The sequence below is a fragment of the Gopherus evgoodei genome, chromosome 5 (genome assembly GCF_007399415.2).
Source record: "Gopherus evgoodei ecotype Sinaloan lineage chromosome 5, rGopEvg1_v1.p, whole genome shotgun sequence".
Lineage (NCBI taxonomy): Eukaryota > Metazoa > Chordata > Testudines > Testudinidae > Gopherus > Gopherus evgoodei.
The window spans coordinates 24,059,160-24,081,150 of NC_044326.1; the positions used below are offsets into that span (position 1 = coordinate 24,059,160).

Genomic DNA, 21,991 nt, shown 5'->3' on the forward strand with positions numbered 1-21,991 from the left:
CAAATGTCAACATCTTGCAGCTGGGCTTCCTGCCAGTCAGCTGCATTGAGCATGGGCAAGGGAGACTGGTCCAAAGCAATATAGTTCACTGAAGCAGAAGGCACGCATTCAGGGGGCAGGCCCAAAGCTTCAGCAACACATCCATGAAGGCTCTCAGGGGCCTCCGGCTCTCGGCGACTCACACTGCAGATAGCTCTCACGCCATCCGTGGGTATCACAGCAACGTCAGGTGCCTGCGGACGTCTGGACAAGGCATCTGCATCTACATTGCTCCTCCCTGATCGGTATTGAATGCTGAACTCATAGCTAGCCAAGGCGGCCACCCATCTCTGGCCTGTAGCATCCAATTTAGCACTTGTTAACACATAGGTCAGTGGGTTGTTGTCTGTCCACACCTGGAACTGAGCACCGTACAAGTAGTCTCGAAATTTCTCAGTGATGGCCCATTTCAAGGCCAAGAACTCCAGCTTGTGGATGGGGTAGCGAGTTTCACAGTCAGACAGTCCTCGGCTGGCAAAGGCTACCGGTTTGCGTTTGCCTTCCACTTCCTGATACAGTACTGCTCCCAGACCCTCCAAACTGGCATCAGTATGCAGGATAAACGGTTTGCTTGGGTCAGCAAAGACTAGGATGGGAGCATGAGTTAGGCAAGTAATGATTTCCCGAAAAGCCCTCTCAGATCTTTCATCCCATCGTGGCCCAAATGGTTCGAAGGGGCCATAGTGTCTCTGCAAAGGAGGCTTTGGAGGCCTCCACTTATTCTGGGTCTTAGATTTGTTCTTGTTGGACTGGTATCCCCTGGTAAGATCATTCAGAGGTTTTACAATCATAGCATAGTTCTTCACAAATCTGCGGTAGTAGCCACTAAATCCAAGAAACGTCTTGAGTTCTCTGTAGTTAATGGGACGTGGCCAGGTAGTGAGTGCTTCTATTTTATCGGGGTGTCATAAACAGATAGCTAAGGGTTAACGTCTCTTTCACCTGGAGCACCTGACCAGAGGACCAATCAGGAAACCGGATTTTTTCAACTTTGGGTGGAGGGAATTGTGTGTCTGAGGTCTTTGTGTTTCTGTCTGCCTGCTTTCTCTGAGCTTTGGAGAAGTAGTTCTGCTTTCTAATCTTTTGTTTCTAAGTGTAAGGACAAAGAGATCAGATAGTAAGTTATATGGTTTCTTTTCTTTGGTATTTGCATGAATATAAGTGCTGGAGTGCTTTGATTTGTATTCTTTTTGAATAAGGCTGTTTATTCAATATTCTTTTAAGCAATTGACCCTGTATTGTATCATCTTAATACAGAGAGACCATTTGTATTTTTTCTTTCTTTTTTATATAAAGCTTTCTTTTAAGACCTGTTGGAGTTTTTCTTTACTTCAGGGAAATTGAGTCTATACTCACCAGGGAATTGGTGGGAGGAAGAAATCAGGGGAGATCGGTGTGTGTTGAATTGGCTAGCCTGATTTTGCATTCCCTCTGGGGGAATAGGAAAGTCCTTTTTGTTCCAGGACTGGGAACAGAGAGGGGGAGTCACTCTGTTTGGATTCACAGAGCTTGTGTCTGGGTATCTCTCCAGGAGCACCTGGAGGGGGGAAGGGAAAAAGGATTATTTCCCTTTGTTGTGAGACTCAAGGGATTTGGGTCTTGGGGTCCCCAGGGAAGGTTTTTCAGGGGGACCAGAGTGCCCCAAAACACTCTAATTTTTTGGGTGGTGGCAGCAAGTACCAGGTCCAAGCTGGTAGCTAAGCTTGGAGGTTTTCATGCTAACCCCCATATTTTGGACGCTAAGGTCCAGATCTGGGAATAAAGTTATGACACAGGGTCAGTACTCACACCCTCTTGGGACACGATGTGACCTACATACTTCACTGAGGTTTGGTAGAACTGGCATTTATCGATTGAAAGCTTCAAACTGTATGCCTCCAACCTATCGAGAACTTTAAGAAGTCTTTCTTCATGTTCCTCCAGGGTTCTTCCAAACACAATCAGGTCATCAAAGTAAACTAACACCTGCAGTAAATTCATGTCTCCCACGACTTTTTCCATAAGTCGTTGAAATGTGGCAGGGGCCCCAGAAATCCCTTGTGGCATGCATTCAAACTGGTAGAACCCTAACGGGCAGATGAAGGCTGTCTTCTCCTTATCCTCTTCTCCCAGAGGGATCTGGTAGTATCCACTCCGAAGATCCAACACAGAACCACTGACTACCCAGCAAACAGTCCAAGGCATCTTGTACTCGAGGCATGGTGTATTGATCAACTGTAGTGCGCCTGTTTAGGGTGCGGTAGTCAATACACATCCGGATTTTTCCAGTCTTCTTACGAACGACCACAATGGGTGAGGCATAGGGGCGTCATGACTCTGTGATGATACCATTCACGATCAGCTCTTGAAGATGATGGCGCATGTCTTCCATCTCAGAGAGGGCAATCCTTCTAGACCTCTCCCTGAAGGGTCGGGGATCTTGTAGCCTGATATGGTGTTCCACTCCCTTTGCACATCCCACATCCCACTTATGTAGTGAGAACACCTTGGATCTCTCACAAAGCTTCTTCCTCAGGCGATCCTTCCACTCCTCAGACAGCGGTGAGTCCCCGAAGTCAAACTTCACAGGATCTATCATTGGAACATCAGCTTCACACTGGGGTCTCACAACGCTTTCAGGCTCAAAGATGTCTGCAATCTTCTGCCCTGGTTTTACAAACACATCACGGCGTGTTTCATTAGCAACCAGTATCGTCACCTCCTCCTGGGCTTCAGCAGGTAGGGTTATGACTCCACTGAGAACCAGCACTCCTTCTGGGAGCCCTCCCTTGGTTGGCTGCTCTACCACAGCTAATGTTCCCTTACTGCCTTTTAGGCAGGTACTCCTGACAATCACCTCCTTTTCTGACATGGCAGGCACCACTAAAGGGACCGGGCCCGCATACCTCAGTGCTCCTACTGGCAAATCAGGCATCACTTTTCTTGTGTCCTCAATTTTTCTGTAAGCCACGGCACAGTGTGTGTGTATCACCAAGGTGTTCAGATATTGGTCTCCTGCTTGCTGTCTGCAGTAATCGGCCAGTATCCTAAAGAGGCTGGAGTTGGTCCCTATTAGCACAGACACATCAGAGGCTCCTTTGGGGTCAGGGCATATTAAAGCAGCGGTTTCTACCTCTTGCTTTACCCCAGCAACCTCCTCTGGGAATTCCAGGTGCACTATGACATACCCTTGATAGGGGTATTCATCCATGCTGAGGCCACACAGACCAATGCCAGTCAGTGGCTGTATGGGCAGGTGCCTAAGCATCTGTTGGTAGAATGACTGAAATATAATAGTCACTTGAGATCCAGTGTCAAGCACGGCTTTACACTCCGCCCCTTCAATCCTCACCATGACTTCTGCTCGAGGCCCTATCAGTCCTGCAGGGATCCCAGCTGGATGGTCTCTTCTGGGGGAATCTTCAAATCCTTTAGGCCTAGGTGGTCTCTGTCCCCAGACTTTCTGGCAGCTACTGGATCTCTTCCAACTAATCCTCAGCTTTTCATACACTAAGGAGGGGTTCTCTTCCTTATGGCAGTTAGCAGCACTGTGCCCATCCTGACCACACCGGTAGCAAAAGAATTGTCCTTTCCCCATTCGGCAAGGTGGGACGGTGACTCTAGATACTGACTTCTCTATCATCACAGTCTGAGGCTCCTTATTCCTGGAAATCTTAGCTTGGTCAATGATGCTTTGCAGCTCAGCTATCCGTTCTGTCAGGACCTGCATTTGTTGGGCAAGTTCCTCTGTGGTGCTCACCATCAGTACACTGGCCATTGGCGGTGGCGTCGTGCTGGCTGGTTCCAATGTTTGGGCTTCCCAACACGCGCTGGCTGCCTGCCTTTCTTCTTCTTCCCTGACCTCCTTTATCAGCTGGGAGTAACTTGGGGGATGTTCCTGCCGTTCTCTTAGTCGGAGATGAAGTAGGATCGGGTTCTGATACTGAGTCCCTCTTACAACTTGAGCCAGTCTGGTCTGATCCATCTGCTCAGCAGTCACTGCTCCCCTCATAACAGCTCTCTGAAGTAGTCTCTCCAGCCTCTGTATATAGGCTGAAATTTTCTCACCCCTTTGCTGTCGGGAATTAATGAATTTACAGTAACTGTCCTCAGGGCCCTCTACGCTCCCAAAGGTATTATCAAGGGCCTCTAGGCAGTCCTTCACACTGACCTCAGGGTCAATGAGCTTCAGGGTGCGAATTACATCTAATGCTGGGCCACTAAGGCTCTCTATTAGACATCGTCGCTTTTCTACATCGGGTACGGCCCACTCCCGCAGCATTTCAGTAGTATGCTTCAACCAGAGTTCAAACTCCTCTTCCCCATCAAATAACCTTAATTTACGACAAGAGTTCGACGTAGCATAGGCCAACACAATCTTTTCCAGTATATGCCCCAGTGCTTCTGCCCAATCATAGGCTGAGTCTGCCGCCGCTGAGCTAGAGGCTGCAGGACTGGGGCCCAACAAACCCGACATATTAGCCATTATACAAACAGTAGTTTCCTCAAAATATAAACACAATTATTTCCCAATACAGTGGAACACTCAACTGGTGCTTGCGAGGGGTACTGACCCAGGCATCCCAGACGAGCCCCCAAAAATGTATCCCTTCTGCCCCTCTGAGTTGGCAGCAACAAGGGCCGGGTTCAGTATCCAGGGGTTCCGTTTCAGTAACACAATGCATAACCGGCTCGAGCCCTCACCCAGTGACCTGGGACACTCACATACCATACACCCCTAGGCACCTCTAGGAGGCAATACTTCCCCTCTCGCAAGCACGGAATCTGAGTGTAGCAAAATCTTTTTAATAAAGGAAGGAATCAATGTGGCATCCCATTGGAGAAACACCACAAACAGGGTTATAACACAAACCATAATAAAAACCCACCTCCAAGCACATTTGGCATTGTCCTTTTTCCCCTTAGGGTTTTAAGTCCAATCACCCCGAAGTCCAATAACCCAAAAGTCTCTGGTCAATCCCACCCCAGAGTTCGAGAGCTTATCTGTAGAGGTCCCTCCCCCCAGCCTGGCTAGAAGGGGGCACCTTACGTGGTCCGGGGCCAACTGCCCTGCCTCTCCGTGGGTTCTGCTTCCGCCTTCTCCACGAACTGCTCCACTTTACCAGCCGCTCCACTCTGCTCCTCCAGCCGTCCTCAGAAACTGCTCCGCTCCACCAGCTGCTCTGCTCCATGAGCTGCTCTAGTTCTCCCTGCAAACTGCTCAGCTTCGTTCGCTCTGTGGGCCGCTCCACCCGTCCTACAGCTACTCCGCTCTGCCAGCCGCTCCGCTGCCACCAGCTGTCCCGTGATCCGCTCCAGCCGTCCCCACAACTGCTCCACTCCACCAACTGCTTGGTTCCACAGTGTAGCTTCAGGCTCTCCTACTAGTTAGCACAGTACTCAGTGCTCTCAGCTCAGTAATTTCAGCTCTTTAGTGATTTTCAGCTCATAGTGGGGGAGCCCCAGTGCTAGTGCACCATTAGCCCAAACTGAGTTCAGCTCAGTAACCTGTATTTATATTCTTAAGAGAATAAAAAATCAACTCTAACATTCCACAGTAGAGAGAGGAGGGGCTAGAACTGGTGCTTCTGGCTCCACAAGGAGACTGCACCACCAGACACAGATACCTCTCCCTAACCTCTCTCAATTCACTGGGTTTTGGAACTCACGTCCCTTGTCTAGCAAGTACCACCCAACTGAGGGTGAGTCATTTGTCACCAAGGAGTCCCACAGCTCGACAGTCTGGGATAGGGTAGGCATGCCTATGCAAATACACTCTCTGAAATTCTTTCCACCAGATGTCAGGGTAGAGCTTATCCTGACTCTGCTTACATCAACAAAGTTGTGGGAGCTAGATTCAGAGCTTTCTTGCTGATTGTTGTACAGCTATGGAATTTCCTTCCCCAGCAATCGAAATGACCTACAATATCACCACTTTCAGATCAAAGAGCAAAAACTCTCTTTGCCTTAGGTTTCCCAAAACAATAATAGTAACATTATCATCAACACTGGATTGCAGGGTGGAGCTGATTGCCACAAGGCAATCAATTCTCTGTTTTCTTTTCTGTCATTTGTTTATTTTTCCATTTTGATCTGTTTAAAAAGTGGGTGCTCGCTCGAGCTGAGCCTTTTTTAGATTCTTGTTGAAATGCTTCCCTTAAGCCATTACTGACAGACCCCAGAGCAGATTCACAACCTCAACACTTGCCATGGATAATTTCATTAGATGAAGAATGCAAATTAATCTGTGGATAAGGGAGGAAGTAGGACTCCTGGGTTCCGCCTCTGAATCACATTGTGGTGTTTGGTAAATCATGATCTGGCCATCTATTTGCCAATGACACAGGTCCTGAACAGTTTAATAATCTCCTTTTCTAACATGAACATTTGGAGCACAGGTCTCTGTCTCTTTGTGGAGGAATCCAACAGGAACCGAATTGTGGACTGTTGGGCCTGAGGGGTTGAGCTGGGGTTGCCAGGCATCCGTTTTTTGCCTGGAACAAAAGGGTCCATTAAAAGTGAGTGAGGGTGGGATAGAGTGAGCAACGGAGGCAGGGATTGGAGGGAGCAGGAGCAGGGCCTCGGAGAAGGGGCAGGGCAGGTGTGTTAGGTTTTGTGCTATTCGAAAGTTGGCAACCCTAGGTTTAACCGAAGTTAGCAGCTGAGATCTGGAGCCAAGTATCACGCCAAGGTCAATAGCTGGGGACAAGAGACTAGGGTTGAACCATACTCAAGAATCAATCCCAGGGGCACGCGCAGGAATTTAAATTTTACTGCTCTTGGGTGGGCACCGGTGGGGGATGCAGTACTATTATGGCGAGGTGGGGCAGAACAAACTTCTCCAGCCCCAGGGCCCTAGAGAGGGGCGTAGAGCGCTCTCCCTACCATAGCATCAGGGCTCGAGAAGTTTGCTCTCCCCACTGCAGCCCAGAAGCAGGAGGAGTTCTGCACCCCTTGTCAAGGCCTCGCGGCTGAAGGAGTTCGGCATCCCCTGCCAATTATTGGGGGGATCCAAGTCTCTGCTTGCCCCCCCTTGCACCCGCCCCTGGTAAAACCAGAGTCAATAGCTAGGAACTGAAGGGCAGGGCAAGGAGGCAGGAACAAGGCAGGGTTTGTCTCAGGAGCAGGTCGGTGATACCTTGTTGCACAGACAACTTCCTGGTACTCCCCCCAGGCATAAATAGTAGGTCTGGACCCATTCGAGGTCATGCAGGGAGCTTCCAGTCTTCTCCATCATGAACAGCACTTCCTGAAATGATTGGTCTCCCTAGATGTATGGTGTGTTGACCAGGCGTGGCTCTGCCCTGGCTGCCTGGTAGTAGCACAGAAGTGCAGCCTACTGTCCCAGGTTTAAGCCCCACAGAACCAGATAAGAGTGGGCTGGGAGATCATCAGCCTTACACTGTGAGCCTCATTTAACTGCAGTGGCGGGTAACTCAGTAGTCTCTTTGAATAACAAATACTATTCTCTCAGCTGCTGGCAGGCTGCATTAGTCTATCCAAAGGAAGTGAAGAAAAGGGGGAAAAAACAAACAATATGTGCTATCCAACTGTTCAAGAAAAGATAAACAACCAGTAATTATCCAAATCATAGATCATTACATGTACAAGAGAAAGAAACAGAAGAGTGCTGCACAAACAGAGTCTGTGAGCATCAATATAATGAATTGGCCTGTTAGTGCAAAAAAAAAAAAAAGTTAATTCTCTTATTAATGAATTGGAGGATCTCCTGGCGAGATAAATAAATAAACCAGAGTGCTTTAAAACTACGAAACAGTCACTGGTATATAAACATTATACAAACCTAAAGTGTTGCAGTACATCTGAGGGAACCATGCATAGCTGAAAGATTTGGACACATTATACTCTCCCACCACTCCAATTATCTTTTTTGCTTTAATTGGGCTAAAGCGAGTAAATGTTGTGGAGGGACTAGAGAGTTCCTGATTTTCTGAAGTTACCAAAGAGAACCAGAATGTGTTGCAATGGGGAGCTTAATAAATGTTGGAACTTCCTGATGAGGGAGCTCTCTAGATACTGCTTAAAGCATGGCTCTTTGTGTCTATTTCCTCATTCTGTAAATGTTAACCAAATGTATGAACTATGTGAATTATTTCTCATCGTAATTCACAGCGCTAAGATTTTTAAGACCAGGTATCTAATGTTAGGGTCCTTGTGACACAGGGCCAGAAAGGGTTAAACAACTTGCAGGCTAAATTCAACCTTTAAAGATTATTAGATTGTAATTGGGGCTATTCCTTATAAATAGCTAACATAGCCATGTTAAATGGACTAGAGCTTTGAAATGCAAACCTGTATGGTTAGAGAATTACAGGTAATACTAATTGTATGTGTTTACTTATATCTTGTTAGATGTTAACCACATAAAGAGAATGAGGAGTGACTTGTGGCACCTCAGAGACTAACAAATTTATTTGAGCATAAGCTTTCGTGGGCTAAAGCCCACTTCATCAGATGCATGCAGTGGAAAATACAGTAGGAAGAGATACATATATACAGAGAGAGAGAGAGAACAGGAAAAAATGAGTGTTGCCATACCAGCTCTAATGAGATTAATTGATTAAGGTGGGCTATTATCAGCAGGAGAAAAAAAACTTTTATAATGATAATCAGGATGGCCCATTACAAACAGTGAGGTTTTTTACCCACAAAAGCTTATGCCCAAATAAATCTGTTAGTCTTTAAGGTGCCACCAGACTCCTTGTTGTTTTTGTGGATACAGACTAACACGGCTATCTCTTGATACTATTAACCTGGTAGGTAATGTGTCCAATCCTTTGGGATCGGTAGAACTTTTTTTATGTGATGAACAAGATTTTTAGTAATCCTTATAATATTTGACTTGGCTATCTCAGTGGGAACTCAATGCTTTAAGGGATGTTTTGGCTTCTGGGTAACCAGCCAGGTATTGCAGAAGCTGCTTTGTTGCTGGCTTGTGAATCTAAGAATTAGAATAACTACCAGTTTTGGGGATTGTCTGCCCCATTCTTTGCAGTTTGCCCTAACTGCGCAATCTCATAGTGGCCCCCCTGGAACTCTGGTCACACTTTTAAATCCATATTTAGCATGTAAATATATTTCTAGATATTCATAGGTGCTGAACACTCTGTACCTCCCATAATTTCTGACAGTTTGAAAGAACATTTTTCATAACTTTTTATTTTGTGATTAGCACAGGTAACTTCCCAAATAAATATTAACAAATCTTATTCATAACCTGTATATGTTATCTTTAAAAACATTTATGTTTACCTACATCTGTGTATTAAGTTTGTTCAAATTCCAGAAACAGGCTATCATTTTTGCCACTGAAAGGATTTCCTATACTTTATTTCTCCAGGTCATTAATATTGGGATAGCTGTCCTTTACCAGAAATGAACTCTTACACATCTGGCTGCTAGGAGTAACTGATACCAATAAGTCCTTCTTGAGTCAGTAATCCCCTGTGGACTGTTAGAGAAACATACTGTATTTAACCCATCTACTGCTTTTCCTTAGGGAGGAGGAAGTATGGTCTTGTGATTAAGACTCAGAAGGACATTAAGAAACCTGGATTCTATTCACATCTCTCCCACATATTTCCTTGAACAAGTCACTTAATCTTTCTATGCCTCAGTTTCCACATCTATAAAATGAGAATAATAATATTAATTATTCCTAAATGGCAGGTTTGTGATGAAGATACATGAAGATAATGTGTGTACAATGATATGCCATCTTATTATGGAGGGCAACAGATGTATTTTTAATATAGTATTATACTGCTCTTAATGACATCATAGGTTGCCTAGTGGAACTTGATGCCATTCATTGCATTCAGTTCCAGAACCATGGTTCCCATAGATGGATGAGGAAAGAAATAAAACATAATTTTCAATAAGAATAAAGGGAAAACTTGTGCCCTCTCCCATACTGTGCAGCACGCAGGATCAAGGAACAAAGAGACACCCTCCCCCAACCTCTCTTTTGCAACTGAAACACAGTGGCAGTCCTTACAATCAAGAGTCTATGCACATTAATCTAGGCCGTATTTTGTCACCTTCTCTCTCACTGAGTAGCGCCTTAGTACATAAATATCATCAATTGGTCAAATCCTCAGATGGTGTAAATCAGCATAGATCCACTGACTTCAATGGAACCAGGCTAATTTATACCAACGGAGGTTCTGGTCCATTGTGTTCAGTGGGACCACTGAAAGAGAAGGTGCTATGTAGTAGGAGTCAGGGTGGCAAAAATCTAACCATTGATCAAAGGTGCAGTCGTTTGTCCATGTCTCTACTACGCAACACAGAAACTGTGAGCACCAAAAGGAACTGGACTTAAAACAGCTACGTAAAATCCAACTGATGTATTGTGAAAAGCTTTAGTTTCACAGATGTAGCCGATTTAAATTAACCTACCACGTGTTAGCATGAAATAAATAAATAAACACCAAGGCATGTAATATCTTAAATTGACATGTAAAATGTTTGCTCTATTCCCAGAGATCCAGTTCTGATGCCGGTAGTCATAGTTACACTGGAAACATAGCCCCTTGTGCAACTAGCAAATCTTTAGCTTTTGGCAAGGCAAACAGTCCAGAACTCCCCAGTACTACCTCGCAGGCATTTCTCTAGCCAGCCCAATAACTCCTCGTGTCGATTTAGTGTATTTTGTAAAAGAATGGGAAAACTGAACTTCCATTTTAATTAAAATTTGAATTCTATTTAAATGTCCAGAGGGGCAATATGGGCTGGAGGATTTAGCACACTGATGGAAGTCAGGCCTCCCTGAATTCTAGTCCAAGCAGTTGTTCTATAGATGCGCCACGTTCCATTCGGGGCAAGCCATTTAACTTCTCCCTCAATTTCTTCATCTGCCATATGAGAATAAAAATATTTCCCCATCTACCTACCACAAAGGGGTGAAGTGAGGATTATCTCATGTTCTGAACAGGCGGTGTTATGTAAATGCTAATTAAATTTAAGAAAAGGGAAGCATATTTACAACATCATTATTTTTACTATGCTCCTGATACTAGAGTGGTGCTCAGTTACTATAGGAATGAGTCTACAGAAATGCATTATAAAATATGCAACTCTCTGTAAATTGAATCAGAACAATACTCAGCATTTATACAAGGATCACAGGTGGGGAAACTGAGGCACAGATGCAGCTCATTCTGCACTGTTTTGCACCTTGTATAATTTGACATTAAGGTAGGTGTAAAATGCTACCAAATATAGCAATATGTTTATGTCCATTTTACACAAATATAAATGGGCTATACAGGATGCAAGGCAGTGGAAAAGCAGGTTTCAGAGAGATTCAGGCTTGCATAAGGTCATAGAAATAAATGCCAGGTCTCCTGACTAACAATTCTCTGAGTTAGTGACCAGATTGCCCCTGGTGTGGAGCATCTTTTTGTGAAATCATAACTGAGTCACCAGTTGTACCTGAATGCTAGTTCTGAGCAGAAACCCAAAAACGAATTGGCTTAGCTATGTTTCTAAAAATAATCATTTCAATGTTTTAAATATTGTAAACGTGAAAGAAAATGGCGTAACCAGCTCCAGAATCTGAGAGGTGTTTCAAAAGGGGAAAGTCAAGAGAAATAGGCTAGGAGGGGAGCAAAGGAAACAGGTCGTACAAAGGCAGCAAGAACCTGGAAAGCAGGGTGGGAAGATAATGGAGGCTGCAAAAACATTAAGAGAGAGAGTTGTTGGGCTTAGGAGTCCATTCAACGGGTTGGAGATAAGACTAATACATTCTGCCCTGTAGAAGACTCAAGCTCAGTATCAACTCAGGAACTGTTTTGGGATCACGGAGATTAAGCAGATCACAGAAAAAAGGAAGGGTGATGAGTCCTTGACACTAGTGCCGCAGAAAGAAAAGTCTGCCCACTGTTAGCTGATAAAACAAACCAAAATGAAGACTGCTTTAGAGAGGAGTTGATCTAGTGAGGTACACATGGTTTCAAGCTGAGTGAGGGAAACTCAGGCTCTTTCATACAAAATGATAATTGTTTCACTATTACAGAGCCACATGGTTATATGGTATAATGAAAAATCAAAAATTCTGCTTTACCTCTTGATGAAACTTTGACAGAGTTAGATGGCTCCACACTCAATCCCAGGGCATGCCATGTTGATTCCCCAACCTCTTGCCCTCTTCCTGTCCCAGCGCTAAAGGACTAATACTGAAAAGTGTGGAAGACCATCTACACCCACTGAGGCCAATGGGAGTTAAGGGTATTCAGCATTTACTTTAATAGATGTACAGAACATAAACACACAAGAAGCAGGTAGCACACTGACACTTTGTAGCCCTCAAAACAAGTGTCACCAGGCATTGTATTTCTGGTGGGGACACACAAGAACACCAGAATATATAGCTGTGAAATTTACAGACAACTAATGGTCCTGTACAAGGTCATGAACATTCATGTGGTGACAGCATGACTGCGCCAGCTGACGAGCTCAGACAGTATTTTTATTCCTGAGGGCTTGGAGGGGCCGGACACCAGAGGGGGTTCTCAGTGGGTGGATAGTCAGCCCTGTCAAATGTTAGTATCAGACATTTAAGCATTGCTAGTTGCCACTGAGATCGCATGCCAACCACTGAAAAAGAAATCCTGCTGCACCTCTGCTCCCAGGAGAAGAGGCAGTTGTGTGGTCAGCATGAGCAGGAGGCAGCAGAACAGCTGCAGCAAAAAGAACAGAATTTGACACATTGATAGATTTGAAAATGCTAACAGTACATGTAGTGTGGAATTCGTGATTCATGCTGCCTTTTTATTATTGGCATAAAGAAATGCACAGGTCCTCAGAGAGATACAAGACACATCAGCATGATGAAGACGATGTTCCAAATACATGATAACACTATTTTTTGTCTCTCTGGGGAACATGTGTAACATATTTTGTCCTTGCAGACCTTTTGAACAGTATTAAATTTTTTTTCCAAAGAACGTTTACAAGTTTTTTCACTTTCTCATGAGTATTCTTCCCAGAACTGACTCTTATTTCTTGCCAGACTTTGATTAAGCCTTGACAGCACCTGGCTTCAGCTTCCCCATCCGTAAAATGGGAACAATAGCATATGCCTTTAGGTGTATGGCGAAGCTTCACAAGTGTTCATAAAACTCTCTAAAATATTTAGAGAAAACCTGTTATCTCAATGGAAAAGTGTTTTTATAATAAATATAGATAAGAGGATATTCCATGGAGGATGGGTTTCTCTTAAACAAGAAACTTATCTCAGAAAAATTTCCAAAGAACACAACTGGATTTTCCATCCTCCTTCCTTCTAGCCCCCCACTTTCATCTATGCTCTCTGTGACTTAACTGCTTAGGCATGCAGTTTGATATACTGTACTATTAAATGATTGTTAATCATCGCCTTCCCATTCTCTCTGCTCATCTAGCATCTGTCTCCTCTCTTTCCCGTCACACGAGTTCAGCATTATTGGTGCAACAGCATCCTCCTCTGCAGCTCCTACCATCTGGAGCAGATTTCCTGCATCTCTCTATATCAACAACACAGCATCTCTCGTATAACATCATATGAAAGCAACTCTCTCCCTTGGCCACTATACTTGCTTACCCTCCTAAACTCTGCTATGCATTATTATTCAGTTCTTCATGATACTGAACTCTGCAGAAATTTTTGGCTCCATGTTGCATGAGAGAAGCTATCACTAGAGCAGAGTGACATTTTTCGGCCAAAATATATTATGCACTGAAAAAACGTAGAGTTGGGTCAACCAAAACATTTTGCAAATATCAGTCGATTTTGGGTAATTGTTTTGGTCTAAATCAAAAATGAAAAAAATTCTGAGCTGTCAAATTGAATTGTTTTGGCTTTATCAGAATGAATCATTCGTTTTTTAAGACATTCATAAGAAGATTTAGGAACCATTCACAAAACTGGAGGAGGCAGTGGTAGTGATACCTTCTTGCAACCTTTAGCCCACTGGTCAAAGCACTCATCTTGGATGTAAGAGACCCAAGTTCAAATCCCCCCTCTGGAGTAGGGATTTGAAACCACATCTCCCTCCTCCTCCTAAGTAAGAATCCTAACCACTGGGCTGCTGGCCAGATGACTTTTTGATTTGCCAGAAATTCGAGAGGAGGGGTATTGGTTTGGGTCAAAACACATTTATTTTAATTTGTTTTTCAGAATTGCCTGCAAACTGTTATTCCCATATCTCTACCTACCACGATTACAGGGTTTACACAGCTGTAGCAGGGATGTACTCCAAATCTTACGAAAGATTTAGGCCAGATCCTGAACTGGTGTAAATTATATGTTTTTGCAAGGCTAGCCTAGAGCTGTAGCACCATCAGGCTGTGAAATAAAGGGGGAACAAAGGGAAATGGTAGCTCTGTCCCTGTAAAGCTTAGCCCGGTATCTCAGGAAAGACCCAGATTTCCCTGAGCTCGAGGTCCTTGCAGTGAGTTCCCTGGCATGATCCTGTCAATCTTTATCACCAATAAATGAAACAAGGAACGAAGCAGTCTTATCGACAGACCTTTTCAGGCCAAAAAGTTAACTGACAGGTAACAAAACTTCTGTGAGGTGGAGCAGACCATCTGACTGATCTCCCCTATAGGACATTTAGTTTCACCTTGTCTCTTTGCTCCAGCATGGGGTATACACAGCACATCTCCAAGTCCAATGAATTTACAGTCTCCTAGAGTCGTGCTAAAAGCACAGGACACCTGTTCAGTTTAAGGAGCAGGTGAAAGATCCTTGCTGAGGAGATTAATGTAGTAAGGAAAATGGGTCTGAAGGAGAAATCGGAAGGAAGAGAGAGCTAGTGACCTGCCAGTCACACTGCGTGGTACTGTGATGGGACAGACAAACCCCACACTGTAGAAGAAGGGGCCCATGCAGCCCTGACCCACTGCATCTGCACAAGTTGGAAGAGGAGCTTTAAAAGGGGAAGTGGAGTAGCTCAGCGGCAGGAAGGCAGCGGAGGTGAGCTGACATGCACTCTGAGCTCCTGACAAGAAGCACCATGGGAGCTCTTGCTGCCTGAGGCCTGGTGACAGTGACCTGACACAGCCTGCAAAGAAGGAACCGGTGGCTTTTGAAGGGCAGAAACTTCATTTTCATGTTCAGTTCTTTACTTTAAAACCTGGGAGAAAAGGAGGCTCATAGGAAATGATCCAGGGAGGAAGTCACATAGCACGCCAAGGTGCAGGGCTTAGCTGCCTAACATCAGGCTCTGGATTACAGCCTAGAGAAGAAGGTGGGTCTGGGGTCCCCTACCAACCCCTAATTAGGGGACAACTATGGAAACCTATCCCTTGGTAGGGCTCCTAATTGATGGAAGACCCAGAAGATACAAGAGTCCACATCACGAGACCTGACCCAAGGGGGAAGCTCTGAATCCCTCACTTGAACCTGAAGTCTTCCCCCATTGTGGACCATTTATATATACTCCAAAAGGATGGATTTACAAGCACAGCCTGGCTGGAGAGCTGAGTCACTGAAAGTACAGATCCCTAAAGGGTGGGCCAGCTGTGAGAAAGGGGAATGACTAGGAGAAAGTCAGTACCCCTCATCCGACCACTAGGCAGCATTGTCAAGGAATGTTCCCTTTCACAGTTACTTTACATGTTTCTGTGCCATAAAACCCTTATTCAGACATGGGGCCTGAGCCAAAAAACCCAGATTTGATCACCTCTGAATTTTAGGCTAAAGTGTTTTGAAATGAGAACCTGAATCTGAATTTTGCAAATTGCCCCAAACCTGATAAAGTCCCAGTTCCAAATGAAAACTCTACATTTTTCAGTTCATGCCTATCTCTACCCAGCCATTCATCGAGTAACACATATTGCCTCAGATGCTTAGAGTAGTTTCAAACATTCCTTTTTAGTTCTCCTAGATGTCTTCGACTGACTATTTCTATTTCTCTAATCAGTAAGCCCGTGCTTGACATAATGGGAAATAGAGTCTTGCTGAAAATATGATAGCTGGATTCCTTCTCTTCCCAGAAATACCAGGAGTGAAATGGATGTCTTTCAAATGCAGAATTATATGCACAATGATCTCCTGGCACTTGATCAAAGTTCTTTTCCCTTTTCAATTAAGTCTCTTATGTTGTGTTTCCACAAATTAGACTTTTTATTTTTCACTTCACTACTGTGAATTACATTTTTGTTCTGCACTTGTGCTGTGTTCAGGAAGGAAATTTGTAAAAATAAAACCAAATTATATATATTAAGCATGCAAAGGAAGGGGAGAGACTATATCTCTTTACCAAGGAATAAAGCAAAGACCAGGAGAAAGCAGAAGTTACATGTCGGGCCACAGTCACTGCAAAAGGTCAACTTCAGAAATCAATTGAGCTGTCCAAGTTAAACGTCAAAGAAATTATAGGATACACTAATAACACAAGACTGTCTGTTTAAATGTTAACCCATTCTGCCTACACCACTCCTTGACCTTAATAAGTAATTATCCCACATGCCACGATAAAGCCACAAACAATTCATGACAGTCTACAGCTCACTCATTGCCACGTATACTTCACCAGTTAGTTATTATGTACTAGCTTTGTTAAACTGAATGGAAGATAAATCAAAAGGTTTATACTACCTTTTTCAAACAGCAGGCTTCTGTGTACTGGTGGAACCGTATTCTGTCAATAACTCAAAGCTAGTGGGTTTTTAATAACCATGCCTGCTAATAAGAACAGGGAGCTCAGTACAGGGAGAGATAAAAACTAGGTTTGGGTGGCAGGTCAAAAGATTGGCAAAGAAAGTATCTGTAAATTAGATTTTCACTAAGAGACAAACCTCTTTCTATAGCACTATGCAATAAAGTGCATACAAATTGTATTGATTTGGGAGTGCTGGTCTAGCCATGAATAACAATAATGCTTTGTATTTATATAGCGGCTTTCATTTTTACAAAAAGGTAAGTATTATCCTAATTTTATGGATGGGGAAACTGAGGCAGAGGAAAGTAACATGACTTGTACAGAATCACATAGGACACAATCTGGGTGCCACTCAAGTCAATGGCAAAACCTCCAATGGCATAAGTAGACTTGGCAGAACTAGATTTGTATTTTTCTATAACTGACTGATAATATCCAGAGAAAGATAAAGTTAGTGAGAGGTAATATCTTTTATTGGACTAAGCTCTGTTGGTGAGACAGACAAGCTTTGGAGCCACACAGATCTCTTCAGAAGAAGAATTGCTCTGTGTAACTTGTCTCTCTCACCAACATCAGGCGGTCCAATAAAAGATATTACCCCATCCACCTTGTCCTTCCTCGTCCACCTTGTCCTCTAATATCCTGGGACCGACACAACTACATCTATGCTGCATACATCGTTTACTTTTAAGTTTTTTTATTTTTATCTATTTTAAATGTTCACAGTTCTGGAAAATTATGGAGGAATCAGACAATAATTATTTAATGATGGCAAATGTTGAGATTCGAAAAGTTAAAGCTTTATAAACCATTAAAAGAAATCGTCAACATCACATGTCAAAAATACAACGTTAATATTCTTAAATCAACAGTTCACACCTATTTTTATTATTCATTTGCTAATCCATTTGTAACAAGCCTAATTCAAACTGGAGTTTGACTCTAACCTTTTGAAGCAGCATTTTTCTCATTTTTCCTATCTGTACATTTCTATTATATTCAATGGAAATATTTATCATTTTGTGTCTATGGTGAAATCAGCATTTATTGACATTTACTAACAAAAATTTAATCTCTCCTAACCATACAATAGGGGCTGTTGTGAGGACTTCTGACTCTCATTCCCTTTACTTATTCTTAATTTTATCTACTCAATGGGAGTGGTCTCCGACAGTAAGCCAATTAGTAGTATTCATCTGTACCAGCTGAATTAATTCCAAGTTTACAGGCAATCCAGTTTTTTCACAATGGAGAATACACTGTCCTGAAAGTATAGACCAATTAGAGTGTCTTGGATTGAGTTCAAGTTTCACAGCAACATGACGCAATGATGTCAGTAGAACATTATCACATACTGACACTGTGTCACCACTAGCGGGTGCAACACTATTATGCACTGATGCAGCATCAAAACATGTAAATCCAAACATTAGAACATCACAACTTAGCCTCACAGCAAAGTACAGCGAAACCTCTCTTAAGCAACCACATAGAGAACAGACAGAAAGAGGCTGCTTAATGGAAACCGTCTTCTAACAAATGGGGAGCTGAATTCTACTTGACATGTTTGGACATACTCTGGAGTGGTCTCTTTAAGACAGAAAGTTACTTACCAAAGGTTGCCTCATGGCAGTTTCATTGTCAATTATTTTGCTCTGCAAGACAAATGGCAAAATGTGGCAGCCCTATATTTATCTTCAAATGGTTGCAAACATTTCTCAAACCATTCTTCTGACTAGGGAAGTGTTATCTCCATGGGAGATTTCCCTTCTCTATATTTTATATTTCAGCTAATTTTAAAGTACCATCAATCTAACTAATATACATATAGCCCACCTACTCATTATATCAAGGTTCTATGTGGTTCATCAGGCATGTAGGTTTTGCCTGTTAACGTACTGTTTAGATTGGGAAAATGGGCAGTTATTGATTAGCGTAGCAGATAGGAAGCTTTGCTGTTACAGCCATTTTAGTAATAAATCAACATAGCCACAGAGAATGTTTATTTTTCTCTAATATGAACAAGACTTACATTCCTTATGTTGCACACGTGCTCCTTTAGCACAGCCATAACATCTGGAGCAATGAGAGTCAAAAATATTTGTCAAATGTACATTTAAAGTACGTTTGGAGCAAAATCCCAAGGACATTACATCTAGAAACTTCAAACACTTTTCAGGGGTGAACTAAATTTGTCTTTAAAAAACCCAGCACACATTCCAATCACAATTTCATACTATGCATTATCACTTGTAATTTATCTCAGTGAAACTGGTATGTAATTATCATCCCTATTACTCTATAACTAATCCCCTTCCACATGAAAGGTTTCCTTTTTAGTTGACTGAAAAGTTGATTCTGTATAATATAGGCACTGGGTGGCCCAAGCACATCACTTCCAAACCACAGTCATACCCTATTATCACAAGGAATAGATCTGACTCCATTTTCCTGTAGTGCATGTATAACTCAAGGATGCCTGCACCAGTTTTCTACTAGGGCAATAGCAGCAGAAGAGAGGCAGACAATTAAATCAGTTCTATTATTTAAAATGTAAGAAAATTCAAGGTCAGTGGACATACGTGCAGCCCATCATGGATCAGGATAAGCCCTGATGCGGTGAACTCATAAGACAATTTGATGTCACAGGTCAGTTCAAAGGCCGTCCTGTGCATAAGTGCATCAAAATGAACAAATTAATGCCAGGCTAGTTGCACTGGTGCACTCTCCCTCCTCATTCATCCGCAGCCTCTCCTCAACCATGTCAGCATGGTAGGACCAATAGCTTTGCTGTCATTTGCTAAAGGTTCCTCCTGAGTTGAAGGGGTGTCACATAAAATCACTCAGTTGCACCAGAAAATTGATATCTGTGATGAGAATTATATAAGAAATGTCATTCATGACTCTCTAAGGATGATGTGGAATAGAATTAAAATTGTGATAATTATTATGCAACAATTCCCACACACATTTTTTGTCTCTGCTTCTTTGGATACATTTTCATCCTCCAAATGCTGAACGGGAGTATGGGACTGTTTGTGCTTAAATTTAAGCATATATGCAAGTCCTTTGCTGAATTGGGGCCAGAGTACAAGACTGAGACCTTATAGAGAAGCAAAAAATAGACATTTTTAAATTTAAATCCATGGAACTAAATCAGTGTGAGAGGAAAATCAGGGATACCATGTCTGTGGATGACTCCAGGAATAGAGGAGAAAACTGTACCAATTTAATGTTATGCCTCTAGAACAACTGTAACAAGTCCCTCAGCAGGTGCCAATCTTTGCATAGGGGTGAGGCCAGTGACCTGCTCCATCCACATATGCTCCCTCTTGAGCCTGGAGTACTGCAGACGACAAGGGCTAGCCTCTAGCTCGTGTGTTCTTCCACACTTTGCAGCAGAGCGATGGCTGCCTCCTGATCAGTTCAATGGCTCAGGATTTTGGCAGTGGGATGCAGGATCAACCAGTCTGGGAAGAATGTACCAGCTTTTCCAAATGGCCTTTGTGAAACAAATTGGTCGTCTTAGTCAAGTGCCATTGATCACAAAAGCTGCCATCATGATGGCTGGCATGGCTGCCTCTGTTTTTTTTGGCATAGAGACTGAATTTCTTATCAGTGTGCTTCCTCCAAGTCAGTTCTGAAGTATATTGGCAAAGCACCTTTATTCCGCAGTTTGTATTATGCCTGCATCACAAAGGACTTATTTCTAGAAATGTTCGCTCTGGCACCTTTAACAGGCACTAAAATGTAAGGAATTTTTTATGTGTAAAGTAGGTTGACATCTTAAGAGCAAAGTACAGAACATCAAATAGCACATTCATAGAGGACGAAAATAAAATGAATTTAAGAACTGAATTCTAATATAGCATTAAACTGCTAAAGAGGCTCTTTACACTAAGTGTTAAGTACTTTGAGTTACCTTGAACATAAATCAGATTTTTCTGAGTTTGGGTTAATGTGCCATTTTTCTATGTATCAGAATGTCCTTTGTTCTTGAAATTCAGCAGCAATCCTGCAACCACTGTTCATTTTCTTTTTTTCCCAGATTGGTAGATTTACATTATCCTCAATCCCCACAAGCCTGTGCAGGTTTTAATTTCACATAGAACACAGTAGCTGACTGAGCTGTGCAGAAATTTCCATAGGTTTCCCATCCTGCCTCATCCTTGTGTCTTCATTCCAGAAAATTACATTAATACTTGTTTTTATTATTATTTTTTATTTCTTTTTGGCCCTGTAATAATCTGCAGAGCCCAGCTCTGAGATGCATGCTGCTCAGAAACAATTTTGTGCCTGGTGGTAGATCCACTTTGATGAATAAGAAAATTGTTACCAGCTTTGCAGCAGATTAAATACACATTATCTAACTCGTCTACTGTTTCAGTTGGTTGCAAAGACTCCAGCCACAATACCAGGAGAAATAAAAACAGCACTTAATCACCCAGGCAGGTTCTTTGAGTTTATCACTGATTTTTGATTAGGCAGAACAAATAAATAAGTACAACTAAAATGGTCTTTTCTAATCAATGGACCCCGCATGAAATCAGTTCTTCTATTTTACACTGTGGTTGAAAGGAACTTTTCAAGATAACATTTTTTATTCATATCTATGTCTTACTACACTTATTATTTACAATACTTTACATAATTAAAACAGCCAGAATTGTAAAATGATATTTTTTTTAATAATCACTGTGTTTCTTTGCATTCTACTTTCCATTCATCACAGGCAGCCACATTTGACGGGTCAAATTCACCTTTGTTTATAGTCCATTTCACTTTCAGTTCCTCATGCACTAACCTAAATGCTGTTGGGGTCACCAACAGTACAGGGGAATTTTAAATAAAAGTTAAAAAAAATCTTTCAGTCACCTAAGATAATGCCCTGAAGCTCAGCATGAGAATTTCCACCTTCTTCCCAAATGGCAAGATTGTCAACCATTTCAAAGAACCAGCTCAGCCCAGCCTTAGATCTCAATAAAGAACATGCGTAAAGCTGGGAATTTGTGCATAGAACGAGGCAGGGGGATGAAGGCCTGTAGCCAGCTCAGCTACAACAACCCTAGTGTAGCAGAACCCTCTCAATATGAGCTCCAGAGGAAGCTGCAGGCAGGGGAGGAGCGGGCAGTACAGCTCCAATGCAGCAGCCCTACTATGGAGGCCCTGAAGCGGATGCAGTGGGACAGACCCTATGTACAGATGGTCATTTGTCTCTGGTGGATAACAGGATTTGCGTGGCTCTCAGAGGAGCTAGTTTCTGGGGGCTCCTTAATCAATGGCATCACAGACTACACTCA

At 42.9% G+C, this 21,991-nt stretch overlaps 1 protein-coding gene across 4 annotated transcripts in view; it reads right to left on the bottom strand.

The window, feature by feature from the left end:
- The window catches only part of SORCS2 (sortilin related VPS10 domain containing receptor 2), an 849,371-nt gene that overhangs the window by 329,646 nt on the left and 497,734 nt on the right, over nt 1-21,991 (bottom strand). The gene's annotated exons all lie outside the window — the stretch shown is intronic.